The 13,624-nt window shown below is 38.1% G+C and overlaps 2 long non-coding RNA genes across 4 annotated transcripts in view; one reads left to right on the plus strand and one right to left on the minus strand.

The window, feature by feature from the left end:
• Positions 1-9,409, minus strand: part of LOC132538919 (uncharacterized) — a 29,846-nt gene extending 20,437 nt beyond the window's left edge. For both annotated transcript variants that reach the window (XR_009550238.1, XR_009550237.1), the window contains exon 1: positions 9,285-9,409. This is a non-coding gene — a long non-coding RNA (uncharacterized LOC132538919). The remainder of the gene's footprint in view (positions 1-9,284) is intronic.
• LOC132538923 (uncharacterized) overlaps positions 1-13,624 on the plus strand; it is an 839,470-nt gene that overhangs the window by 334,847 nt on the left and 490,999 nt on the right. The window lies entirely within an intron of this gene.

A 13,624-nucleotide genomic window follows, 5' to 3' on the forward strand; every position in this document is an offset into this window, starting at 1 on the left:
ATCGTCATATCTGAACACTCCCGCTGAAAGCCGGTGATGAAGTCCAGGGCATTCTAGCTGAGGCATCTGTCGTCTCCCAACCGGATTCCTCTTCAAGTTGTCAGAGCACTGCGGTTTGTTTGGATGGACGAGAGTGAACATTTCTTTTGCTTCTTAAGGGAGAGTCAACATGCAAGTGCAAGGTAGATCTGATAGTGAGAAGCACAGGGAGGAACTCCAACAACAGCTATAAATAGCATTCGCCACTAATTGATGATCTACCCTGAGTAGGCCTGGGTGCTGAGGGCTTTGTATGAACTCCCTCAGTTTTCATTCCAACCCTGGAAGGCAGGGTAGTTCATTCCTATTATAAGGAGTAGAAACTTGGGACCCCTGTGCTTCCTGGGTTAGTAGAGATATATTTGTTCCTAGGAAGATTCTGAGGTAGAATTTTGATACAAGCATACAGACTCTCAGATTTTAATGGTACATGTTGGGGTAGCACTCCTCAACCCTATTTGCCCTTTCCTCCCATGAATCTTTGGTATTTCAAGCTTTCACCTAGGCCAGATTTACAGTGTGCAGAAAGTATTGGGAATGTTTTCAGGTAAGTATATGGATCTGGAGTCCAGCTGCCTAGATTTCAGTTCTAATGATGCCATCTACCAGTTTTCTGGTTTGAACAACTCCATGGACTTCTCTGAATCTAAAGTGTGGGCGACTGCAGTAACAACTTTACTGGATTGTGAAGAGGGTGAGAGTCCCGTTAGAGGAGTTAGACTCCCAGAACTGTGCTTGGTAAGCAGCATGGTAGTAACAGTTGTTAATAGTATGTTTACAGTTTGTCACAATTTTCAGCCCTTACAAGTTGTCAGAATACCTCTCTTCTAAATGTAAATGTGAAGAAGGGAGAAAAACATATTCTCCCTCATTTAAAATTTATTTATTTATTTATTTATTTATTTATTTATTATTTAACAGAGAGAAATTGAGAGGGCAGGGGAAGATAGAGGGAGAGAAACAGAGAGATATCTGCAGCACTGCTTCACCACTTGTGAAGTTTTCCCCCCCTGCAGGTGGGAACTGGGGGCTTGAACCTGCATCCTTGCACACTGTCATATGTGCATTTAATCAGGTGCACCACCGCCTGGTGCTAAAACATATCCTCTAATGCAAGTCTCAGAAGTAACTGCTAAATTGTTACCAGGTCCCACCTTCATTGTAAAAGGAAGGACTGTGGTCCGGGAGATGGCACAGTGGATAAAGTGTTAGGCTCTCAAGTATGAGGTCCTGAGTTCAATCCCCAGCAGCACATGTAGCAAAGTGATGTCTGGCTCTTTCTCTCCTTTTATCTTTCTCATTAACAAATAAATAAAATATTAAATAAATAAATTAAAGGGAGGACTAAAGAAAAAGAGCATGTGGTCCTACAGGACCCCTCCATCTCAGGCAGGCCTGACTAGCTAGATTGTCTGGCTAAGCCTGTGCAGGCAGTGTAGGCATGCGTTCCCAAGGCCTGTTCATTGCTTTTGTTCAACTGGATGAAAGTTGACCAATGAGTAGCCTATGGCAATTGGTTAGTCAAACTGAGACTTGACTAAGAGGCTGATCATAATAATATAACAAGAAAAACAAGAAGGCATTTGAATGGCAAGGTTGTGTGTGTGGGAGGGAGGCTTGTTATTGAAGTAACTGATGTTCTAACTTTATTGCACTATTATTTCAGTCAAGGGGAATATCTCTGTGACAAGCTGAGACAGAGCCCTAAGACAATACATGCTTGCTGCTCTTTCTCTTTTCTCTCTCCTTTTCCTTCTTTCATTTTTTCTTTTTTTCCCCCCACCTGTCCTTCCCTTCCTTTTCTTGGTGTCTTTGTTTCCCTCTCTTCCTCTATCCTTCTCTGCTTCATTCTTCCCATCTCTTCTTCCTCCCTCCCTCCCTTCCTTCCTTCCTTCCTTCCTTCCTTCCTTTCTCTTTTTCTTCCTCTCTTTTTCTCCCTCCTTCCTTTTCATGTAACTATGGAAGGTCTATTCTTTTATTTTTGATGACCACTGGAATGATTTTGGGAATCCAGGATTTGTAAGCAACTACAATAGCCTCATTTTTCTCTGTCATAGGATTAAAGAACTATTCTTGTTAGCAGTGAGTTGGGGAAACTGTCCGAATACACAAAACCAGTGTAACACATAGATAACTGCGGAGACACTTTGGCCTAAAATGGCTAGATATAACAAAGGAATGGATAACAAATAAACAAACAAAAAACACCGACAAGTTGAATGGAGTCTCTACTTCTTCATTCAATTTGCTCTTGCAAATCTGCACTGACTTGTTGAAACTATCATTCCTGTAATGTTGGAGCATGATACAAAGAAAAGCAGAGCATAATTATTCAGTGTGCTCAGAGGATATATTTAAGTATTTTAATTTATTTATTATTAGATAGAGACAGAGAGATAGAAAGACACCTGCAGCCCTGCTTCACCACTTGTGAAACTTCCTCCCTGCAGGTGGGAACCAGGGGCTCAAATCTGGGTCCTTATGCATTGCAATATGAATGCTTAATCAGGTGCACCACTGCCTGCCCCCTCAGAGAATTCTTGAGTACCTGTGCCCCGTCCTTCCAATGGAAGTCAGCAGATTCAAGCCCAGACCTTTCCACAGAGTAAGAAACAGTCCAGTCAAACAAATGACATGCCTGAAAGAAGGAAAAATGTCTCAGAATATTTTATTTTTGTTGTCACTTCCCGTGTCATGAAGACCTCAACTCTGAGGTTCTCATTGGCTGGAGGGGGCTTTGAGTGAATTAAGGGGAAGAAGACATAGCAAGATGCCAGGGAAATTCTTCACATCTGGAGTTATTCTGGACCCTTTCCCAAACTTCCTCATATCATCCCTCCTGAGAATCTGTGATTTCTTTCTTGCTCATCCATCTCAGGAGCTGGTGGACTCTCTTTTAGCAGCAAGTCTGTAGGATGTATTTATTACTCTCATTAACATAAGTTGCCTAGTGTTCTTGTGCCATGTTTTGGGCAAAGATGTTCTCCTGTTTCAATGTCAATGGTTGAAGAGGGTTTATAGCTCTCTTAAAGTCCAGATTTCACCCTGTGCTGATTTGTAGCCTCATGTAAGCCACCTACGTATAATAATAGGTTCTCAGTAGACCTGTGATACCTGAGGCATGTTATTTTTACAGTTTGCCATGGGAGTTTGTACTCAGGATGGATTTCTCTTTTCTCAGGGTTGCATGGCTATTATTTACTGAATTTATTTTTCCATTCCAACAGAAGAAAAAAATGGATGTTAGGACTCTTGTTTGACTCAGTGACCCAGGCCCTATTGTCAGCTCCCCACCTTTACCCCCCCCCAGAGAGAGACAGAGACAGAGAGACAGAGAGAGAATGAGTCACAACTGGAGCAACTCCAAGTTGGTTTTCCCCAAAAGTCTGGGAGAAATGAAATTCTTGTCTGTGCATTATCAATCAATTGATACTGCCTAGTTCATTGCAAGAGGGCAGGATGGGCAGAGATTTGAAGATGAAAGTAGAAGGAATGAACTCCTTGGGGTGCTATTTGATTTCACAGCCCAGCCTCTTGCAATCAAGTCCCAGGAAAAGAGAAGAGGACAGACATAGGTTGAGGGTGAAATTTTATTTTTCACACTGGATGAGGTTCTCTGGAAATCTGAAGTGTTCCTCTGTCTATGTGGAGGGAAAGAAATATCTTATTTGGAAAGAGAGCAAAGATATTGCCTTTGACTTCAACGTATGCGTATCCTGGAAGCCATTTTCTAGACTTGGGCTTTTGATTTTTCAGCCAATTTTTGAGTGGGGATGCTTGATGACAATATACATAGAACAAATAAGTAAACACTAGACAAGGTTGAAATTACCACTGACTGACTGTTCAGGTCATCTCCTCACTGCTGTAGGTAACTGACCCCACAAGAAACCATACATAGAGCTAATCAGAGCTCCCCTGCCCCCAGGCATTTACCCATTACACTTAAGTGGAAGAGCAGGCATACAGAGCCATGTCTGATCAAGCTACTACGATTTCGGGAGATGGAAATTTCATTTTGCTACTTTTGCATTCAATTATTCATCAAGGTTTCTCCCTTGTGAAATTATAGGGGAATGGCAATTGTTTAATTGGATATACAGATAAAAATAATCATTCCTGCAATTACTCCTCTCTCTTTGTCACCAGGTCTTTCTGAGATATTGATCACTGATATAAAAAGCCCTTTCCATATCCTGGGAGCATGGTTAAAATAGCAAAACGTGCCTCAGTTTCTTCATTTGTCATAAGATGTTGCAATATATTATTACTGTATTTCTCATTTTCTGTTTTTAGTGATTATTGGTTCACAGAGTCACAAGATAGTATAGTTTCACACTTATAGATATATAAATCATTATCCCTTTGGCACATAAACAGAGTATTATGCTAAGAAATGCATGTAAAACCAATGCATTCAGTTATAATTTATTCAGGAGAATTCTCTGGGATAATGTCAGGAATATTTATAACACAGTAAAATAAGGGCTTGTTGATATACTTCACTGTTTCAATTTATGTGCATTGGGTAAGGATGGGGGACAGGAAGGACATTTGACCTATAAGATGTTATAATAAATGGGTTTGTATTAGACATCACTTGCATGAATTACTTGTTTGTTATGTAAATTAGTGCAAAAGTGGTCTAGATGTCTTTGTAGTCTACAAAAAAAATCACATATAAACCATTGTATGGTATGATTACATGAAGTTTTACTGATCAAAATTAAACACCTATATTTTATTTATTCTCAATTGGTATTTCCCAACGTCACACTGAGTAATAGTTTTGATGCAGACATAATACTCCAGAAAACACACACACACACACACACACACACACACACACACTATATTTTGGAGCCACAGACATGAATGCCCAACCATTATGCAGTCTTCCCTCCTACAAAAGTACTATATTTTGGACTTCACTGTTCTATCTGTTCTATCTCCTCCAAAGTAACCTACTGTTACTAGCTATTATCCTCAGAAGTTACATTCTTGGATATTCACACAAATCTGGCTCGTGGAGTATATATAGTCCACAAAATTATTTGGTGTGGCCCTGCCAAGGTAACCATAGGCAGGGCTTGAAATTCAGTAAATCTGAGAGCTTTCTTCATAGTAACATTAAGTGGTATTTTTTAAGTTGACAATTTTGTATTAACAGTGAATGAGAATAAAAATATCCAAATATCCCTTGGTAGAAAAAAAAAGGTTTCCCACCTCTGCTCTACATGAATAAACACTTTAGTTAGACCACATCTACACTACATTTAAAATTCAATATATCGGGGTAGTCTAGTGAAATACCAGGCAGCTATGGACCATTATCCTCATCATAGTTATCCTTAGATCACTGAATGATTTATCTCTTTCATTTAACATTACTGAACAGATTTTGACTGCTCCATTTGAAGTCCTTAAGTTCCAATTTTCACCCTATGTATTTTCCTAATCTTTAGAGCACTTAATATGTGAGTTTAAATTGGGCACCAACTCCTGATGATTTTGTTATCTCTAAATCTACACAAGAGCTCAGAATTTCTCCAAGAAAAATGATCACCATGTTTCTTGGTATTATAAGAGCAGAGATTCTTGTTTTCCCAAAATGGAGTCTACTCAAGTTAAGTTATATTTATCAAACTTAGTTGATCATAAGAATCACAGGGATATGGGAAAAGTTGCATCTAATTTAATTTCTCCTTCTTTTTCTTATTACTATTATTATTATATCCTTATTTGTTGGATAGAAACATGCAGAATTTGAGAGGGAAAGGGATAATAGGGAGAAGACACAGAGACACCTGCAATATAGCTTCACCACTTGCAAAGCCTTCCCCCTACAGGTGGAGACCAGGGGCTTGAACCTGGGTCCTTGTGCATTGTAATATGTGTGCTTAACCAGGTGTGCTACCACCCAGCCCTAGAAAAAGTTGCACCTGTTTAGAAATCTTTTTCAGTTATTTATTACTATTTTATCTTAGTCTAGGACAGTGCAGTTCTGAGAGTAATGCTACTTAGCAAATGCAAGTTACTGTCAACTCCAAAAGGAGATTATGATGCAGAATTTAGCTAACTGAGTTAGCTTAAGGTGAGATTTCAATAAAAAAATTTGAACATTCTACATATGTATGAACACAGACTTCCTAGGAGACTTGTTTGCAGAATGACTGGCTTGCTTATTTTTATGAGAGAGTTGAGTGAGAGTAACCAGAGCACTGCCTATGCACCATGGAGCCGGGGGTTCAACCTAGGGCCTTGGGCATTCAAATCCTATATTCTAACACTGAGATATCTCCTTGCATACAGACTCTTTCATTGCTTGTGAAAATGTAGACTTACAATGGTGAAAGGCAGGAATGACCACCTTCCTGGAAGACCATGTGGATACTGTTCTTCTGTTTTTCACTCTCCTTCACTGTATTGTGAAATTATGGCTAAGCTTGTTTTTCTGGCCCCACTTCACCACAGCCAAGCCGACGAGGACAGAGGCAAAACCTACTTCCTTAATGTGCATAGAGTTTACTGAATGCTTTCTACTCAATTTTCATGATTTTATTAGTCTTTAATAAGCATTTTCATGGGGTCCAATGGTTTACAAAAGTTTTCAAATATATATGTGTATGTGTGTATTATTAGCGACTTCCAAAACACACCTCTGTTAGAAGCTAGTGCTTTCAGCCACATTTTTATGGGCTTTCTGTGGCCAGAAATATAGGAGAGACAGCATTTCACTTTCAATTCCATCCCTTGCACTAAAGACAGGGAGAATATACTTGTGTCTTCATGTTTGGCCTCACAGAAGAAGTACAAATGGGGTTTGAATATGCAGGTACTTTCATTTCCCACCCACCCCACCCCCCAGTAAAGAAATTCTCCATGGAAAAAGCTGTGCTGTCAGTTTGGGAAAGCAAATTCTTAGACTATTATGGATGGCTGTCCTGCCTAAAAAAAAAAACCTCAACAACAAGGACAACACACTTTCAGAAGCTATCATATAAGATTTTGAAAATAAATACGGCTATGAGATTTTTCTGTTCAGGCATAAGACAAATTAGTATAATGATATAATGGCTTATTTACATCTTTCCTTTATGTGGAGGGTGTTTAATTTATTGAAATGGAACTCGTGATTAAGATCTAAGAGCAGGTCTTTATATTCAGTCCGTTGGTGTTCCCGCAAAAACTAATTATCACAATTTCAAAAGGGGTAGTAATATTTCTTCATTTAACCCTTCTTTAACTCAATAACTTTCTTTAATTGCATATCTGCATCATTTATTAGGCATCTGGAAAGACCTAATAACCCCTTTATACCTTTCTGTCTTTTACAGCACTTCAGATATGTAACTGCAAGGAAATGAAGCGATTAGCACTGAATTAATAAAGAATATACTCATATAAAACAGCTTCTCTAGTAAAATTTATAAGCTTGTAAAATTCACAGATTTTTTTCCCTCCACCAATCAATATTTAAATTAATTGATAGCAGTTCCTCGCTTATTAAAGGCTGTTTTTTAAATTTTTTTATAAGAATCAATCTTCTGGCAGATGAAAGTGAAGACTCAAGTTATTGTACAGAGAATGTTAAGTTATGCTTATTATCATGCATACTTATTTTATTTTTATGTGTATTTTTTTTTTACAAAATCATGTTACATTGGTGACATTAACAGTCAAATTTATTTCTGCCTTAATGGACCTAAATTTAGGATTTACCCCTTAAATATAAGACTAGAAAGTACATAGTAGATTGGAGCTCAACATCAATAGACTATAACTACATAGAACTAATGTAAATAAAAAATATTTACTTGTAGTTAATACTCTGTTCATTGAAGGAACTTTATTCCTTTGTAAAAGCAAAAGTAAAAACAATTATAATTAGAGAAGAAATATATATATATATATATATATATATATATATATATATATATTTCCTTTCCACTAAGTCTACAGACCAAAAATAAACAAAACATACCTTTTTGAGAAATATAAAGCTAAATGAACAGATATATGTTTTCATAGGTAGGCAATACATGACAACAGAAATTAAAGGAATTTTTGAATTTTCTCAGTCTGAGTATATATACTATCCTGTGTATGGCCATCTTTTTATTTACTTTATGATGATAATATTTTAACACTTTATTAAAATGCTTTACAGTTTCCTCAAATTGTGGATTTTCAAAATGATGCAATAAAAGGCCAATCTACAGTTTAGTAATTATTCTCTTGAGGTGAGAGTGTGGTATCAGACCATTTTACTCAAAAAGGCACGAGTAACATGAAATTTCATAAGAGGATTTTGGTGAGGCTTTTATAAATTATACAGAGGAAAAGAATGATTCCACAGTTTCTAGATCCAGTATTCTTCACTGAAAATGTTTTTGTCTGTCTTTCTTTTTCAATTAGTATTGGCCATCACCATTATTCTTGAAAAAACTACCATTCTTAGTATGTTGCCTTTTCTCTTCTTTGAATACCAGTGGACAGGTGGAGTGTTGGTACCTGCCCTGTTGCTGGGACTTCATCACAGTCACAAGCAGAGCAGTCTAGCTCTGACAGCTGTGGGCTCCTAGTTTAGGTCTTTTCCTTTGCAATTTATTCTGTGGCACAACTGTTGAGCCTGTCTTTCAACAGGAAACACCCAATCATGACTGATGGAGCTTTCCATTCAGTTGATCAGTTCAATGGGAGAAAGAATAGAGGAAGAATATAGAGCAAACACCCTTCCAGAAAGTTGATGACTTCACTGGACCTAGGATCGGCTTTCATCCTTTCCTGTGGAGCTTTTCCTTTGAGGGGAGGGCAACAACTTTAGCTGAAAAGTGGCAATTCTTCCCGATATGAGAGAATCTATTGGTCCAACCCATCATTCTAGAATGTCAGTGATAAAGATAAAATTAGCTGTCCTTGCAGTCAGTTTATGATACTTCCCAGTTGTAAGCATATTTATGCTTTTCAGCTTCTTTGGATCTCAGGTCAGTCATGCAGCATTAAGCCCTAGAGCAAAAACACTCACTCTGAGAATAAATCTGCCTATAGCAGCGAGCCTTCTTGAATGAAGCCACAGTGCCAAGGAGGGACCTCAGGAACACAAAATGGAAAAGCGTCCCCGAGGCCCTAGTTAGCAGTGCTTCCATCCTACCTCTTGGTGCCCTGCCCCTGAAAGAAACACACAGAACCCTTCCCCAAGAATGCACTCTCAACGCATAAACAAAGAGAAGCCCAAGACTCACAGTTCATTTGAATTCACAAGGGAAAATGTTCAGGATGGATGTTGCTTTGACGTTGTCTTACTGATGCTGAGAGAAGCCAAACCTGTTTTTAATTGCAAAGCCAAATGGTCTGTGCACGAGCTCTGCCATGCTTGTGGGAACATGTTGCTTTTATACATCCCCCCCTCCGCCCCCTCCACGCACACGAGACCAGGCTTGCCAAGTCTGTGTCTGAGCGTGGTCACAGTTGAAATGAGAAACCCCACAGGTATTTTTCAAGGGGGAGGGGGAATCAATCTGTCAGATGTCACAGTAAGTGCATCTATCTGCCTATCTGTTGCCACTTGCTAATTATGGATTTGGGTGATAATTGTCATAAATCTGGCCACAAAATGTGCAATAAACTGTGTTTTTAGAGGGTAGAAGGTGGAAGGTGGTGAGGAGAAGCAAAAATCTAAGCATTTGTGTGAAGTGCAGATCCCAAGGCCTGAGCTAGAGAATGTTCCAGTGTTTCATAAGCAAGCAAATGAATGCACATATTGTTACATGTGTCAGCTGGCTTTGGGCCGCATTGCTGGAATTCCAGTACAGGAAGGTGAGCACACACAGTGAAGAAGTTTCTCTATCTATGGTTATGGGCCTTCAGGAATCCTTTCTCCTCCCAAGAGCTGGGCTGGAGATGTTTTGTGAAGGAAAACCGAAGATATGACTTAATCAAATATGGAACTCCATTGTGTTTGCAAGGAGCAGACAGATAATGGCTAAGCTAGATAGTGGACCAAATTTCAAGATAAGTCTGAAATGTGTATTATTCCAAAGATGACTTATGAAATGATAAAGAAAATTTAGAAAGGAGGTCCATGAGTCTTCTTTTCCATCTCTTCCTCTTCCTTTATCATCACCATCTTTCTCCTTCTTTTCCTCTTCTATTTTTGTCAAGTCTTTACATTTATTTCCATGTTGAAATTGTATTCAGCTTTTGTGGAGTTTTTAAGCTTTATTTTTCTATTTTAATTTGTAAGAGAGAGAGAAATTGAGAAACGAGGAGGACATAGGGAGAGAAAAACAGAGATACCTGCAGACCTGTTTCACTGCATCTGAAGCTTCCTCCCTGCATGTGAAGAGAGGGGCCACAAATCAGGGTCAGGGTCACTTCCTAGCTACTTCCAACATGAAGACTCCAAATCTTATCTGTTCTACTCTTATTTTTAGGTTCCTGATTATTAAATAATTTGTTCTGCTTTAGGTCTTAATGCTTTTCAGCCACCAAGTTGTAGATACTACCATGATGCCAACCTGACATCCCTGGGCAGACGATCTCAAAAATGTGTACTAGAACCCCATCTCCCCAGAGTCCTAGGGAAAGACAGAAACAAGATGGGGGTCAATGACCATGTTCAATGGAGAAGCAATTACAGAAGCCAGACTTTCCACCATCTGTACCCCATAAAGATCTTTGGTCCATACTCCTAGAGAAATAATGAATAGGGAAGCTTCTATGGAGGGGATGGGATACAGAACTCTGGTGGTGGGAATTATGTGGAACTGTATCCCTTTTATCCCACAACCTTGTCAATCATTATTAAATCATAAAAAAAAAAGAACATCACCTAATTACCATTTCTTTCTTTGTGGTGAGATTAACTAAGACTCTCTTAGTGACTTCAAAGCAATAGCACACTGTTGTATTACTGTGAATCAGCTCTCCAGATTTAATTTATTTACTCTTTGAAAATTATGTTTCTTCTTTGCTGCTAAAATGCCAGTAGTATTCTTTATGTAGTTCCATGTTTAACATTTTTTTTGTCCTTTCTACACTGATCTTTTGCTAAGTTCCATTTTTCTTTTCATTGTATTTGGTACCATTCTCCTCAATAAAATTCACCTACATTTATATATCTTTCTGGCACCGCCCTCTACATAATGTTTCTTGGTACTTGTTCCTATTTTTGGTTTGAGTTCAAACAATGGCCTGGGTTTGCCATCAAGAATTCCCTTTGTATCAGTGTTTTCATGTCCTTTGGATATATGCATAGGCGTGGTATTGCAAGATCAAAAGGCATAATATTGCACTTTTTATTTGTTTGAAGACTCTCCATACTATTTTTGACTGGGGCTCTACCAATTTGCATTCCGACCAAGAGTGTACCCAACCTCCTTTTTCTCTAAATTCTCACCAACATTTTTCATCTCTTGATTTGTTCATGTGAGTTAGTCTCACTGGTGTGAGGTGGGAACACACTGTGATTTTAATTTGCATTTCTCTACTGATAAATGAAGAGGAACATTTCCTCATATGTATATCTTCTTTAGAAAACAATCTAGTCAGATCTTTTGCACTGAATTTTTGTGAGGTATGAAATTATGCCCCTGTAATTTCATAATCTTGTGAGCCACTATTAAATCACTAATAAAATTTTAAAAACTAAAAAGAAAAAATGCTTCTGAGCTGCACTCACATGACCATCATTTTTGTGAAAGTAATAGGGAAAATACTAAGGGTAGACGTTGGACACTGCAGAAGAAATTTTAAAAAACATTGATGTGTTCAGAGATACTAAAGTATCTCTGAACCTACCTTTCACTGAGATTTTTCTGCTCCCATGAAGAAGTAAGAAATGTACTAGTGGGGCCAGGTGGTGGTGCACCCTGTTAAGCACACACAGTACTATGTGCAAGGACCCATGGAAGGATTCGGATTTGACACACCCCCAGCTCCCCACCTGTAGAAGGGATGCTTCACAAGTGGTAAAGCATGTCTTCAGGTGTCTATTCTTTCTCCCTCTCCATCTTCTCTCAATTTCTCTGTTCTATCAAAAAAAGATTAAAAAAAAAAAAGGGAAAAAATGGCTGCTAGAAGCAGTGGGTTCATAGTGTCATAGTGTCAGGCAGCCATTACCCTGGAGGCAAAAGGCAAAGAGACAAACCAAAAAATAATAATAATAATAAAAGAAAGAAAGAAAAGATATGCACTAGTAACAGTGACATTGCTTTACTATCTCATACCTTTGTCACCTCTGCTAATTCTTTCTCTTCATCTTTATGTTAGATTGGTTTCACCCTCTTTCATGAAATTAAGTAGAAGAAATTTTACATGGTTTACTTCATTGCAACTTGAAGTTGAAATTTTGTTAAATATTTAATTCAGGTTTAAGTTGAGTTCAGTTTCTTTCAAGCTCTTGAATACTGTCACTCACTAGTAACTCATAATTAATAAATCTCAAAGGTAGCCCTTTATAGTTTACTTGAAGCCATTTACTATTTTCTACTTTTCTATAGTTTTCCTTGACATAAAATGAGAATTTCTTGTGGAATAGGATCAAAATGAATTAATTCAGGCTCATAAAGTGAACTGAACTCAAATGGATCAATTAAAAGCTACTTTGAGTAAAACCATCACTTTTTTTTTTTTTTTTTTACAACTGAAAACAAAATTCTCCCTCCAAAGCAGGTGAAGCCACAGGCTGTAATTCCAGGTCACCGCATATATTTATCTAGTTCTTCAGGTTCAACCTCCACTCACCTCCCCCAACCCAAGCCTCCAGGCTCAGACTCTTCCAGTAACTGACTAGTTGAGTCATCTAATTGAATGACAGGGAGGTACTTTGTTCACATCCTCAAATTTATCTTATTAAAAACACATAAATATCACATTCATCACAAAGGAACATTTGGAGTTTACAAGCAGCCTCATGAGAGTGATGTTTACAACCTTTACTGAGAACGTAAATTCAAAATAAATCCATAACTATAAAACATGTATGATATGGTGCTGCTCTCACCTGGGGAAGCAAAGGGTGCCATTCAAGCAACATTTAGGATATGACCTTGTGTAGATTTACCATCCTGTTCTCTTCACATATCACGTGAAAGAAGCATACTACTTTCAGTTGTTCCTCAGAGATGGTGTGACATCTAAGAATACCAAATGTGTGTGTGGGGAAAACTTCACAATTTACAGCTCAGAAACCCATGAGGTATACTGACAGGAACACCTAGGGACTTAAGAGACATAAAGCAAACTAGGCTGAAAGAATTAGTTCCTTTTTCAGTTGTTCTTCCATCTGAAATCTTAATCAGTTGTTTAGGACAGCATGCTCTGAAAACATATTTGGCTTGTATTTTCTCAATATAACATCACTTATCTATTTCACTTCATAGGTGCTAGTATAACCTAAGAAATATATTGCTGGGGTTTTGATCAAGTGCTTCTAAGAAGGAAGAGACCTCTAAGTGAATTTTGAAGTTATCTTAAACAAAATCTCACTTGCTCTTCTTTACATAACACCAATTGCATTTAACTGTTAATTCTTTCCAAAAGGAGCATGTAATCTAATTGGCCATTTGAAAGGTATGGTTCT

This window comes from Erinaceus europaeus, chromosome 6 (assembly GCF_950295315.1).
Source record: "Erinaceus europaeus chromosome 6, mEriEur2.1, whole genome shotgun sequence".
NCBI classification, from domain to species: domain Eukaryota; kingdom Metazoa; phylum Chordata; class Mammalia; order Eulipotyphla; family Erinaceidae; genus Erinaceus; species Erinaceus europaeus.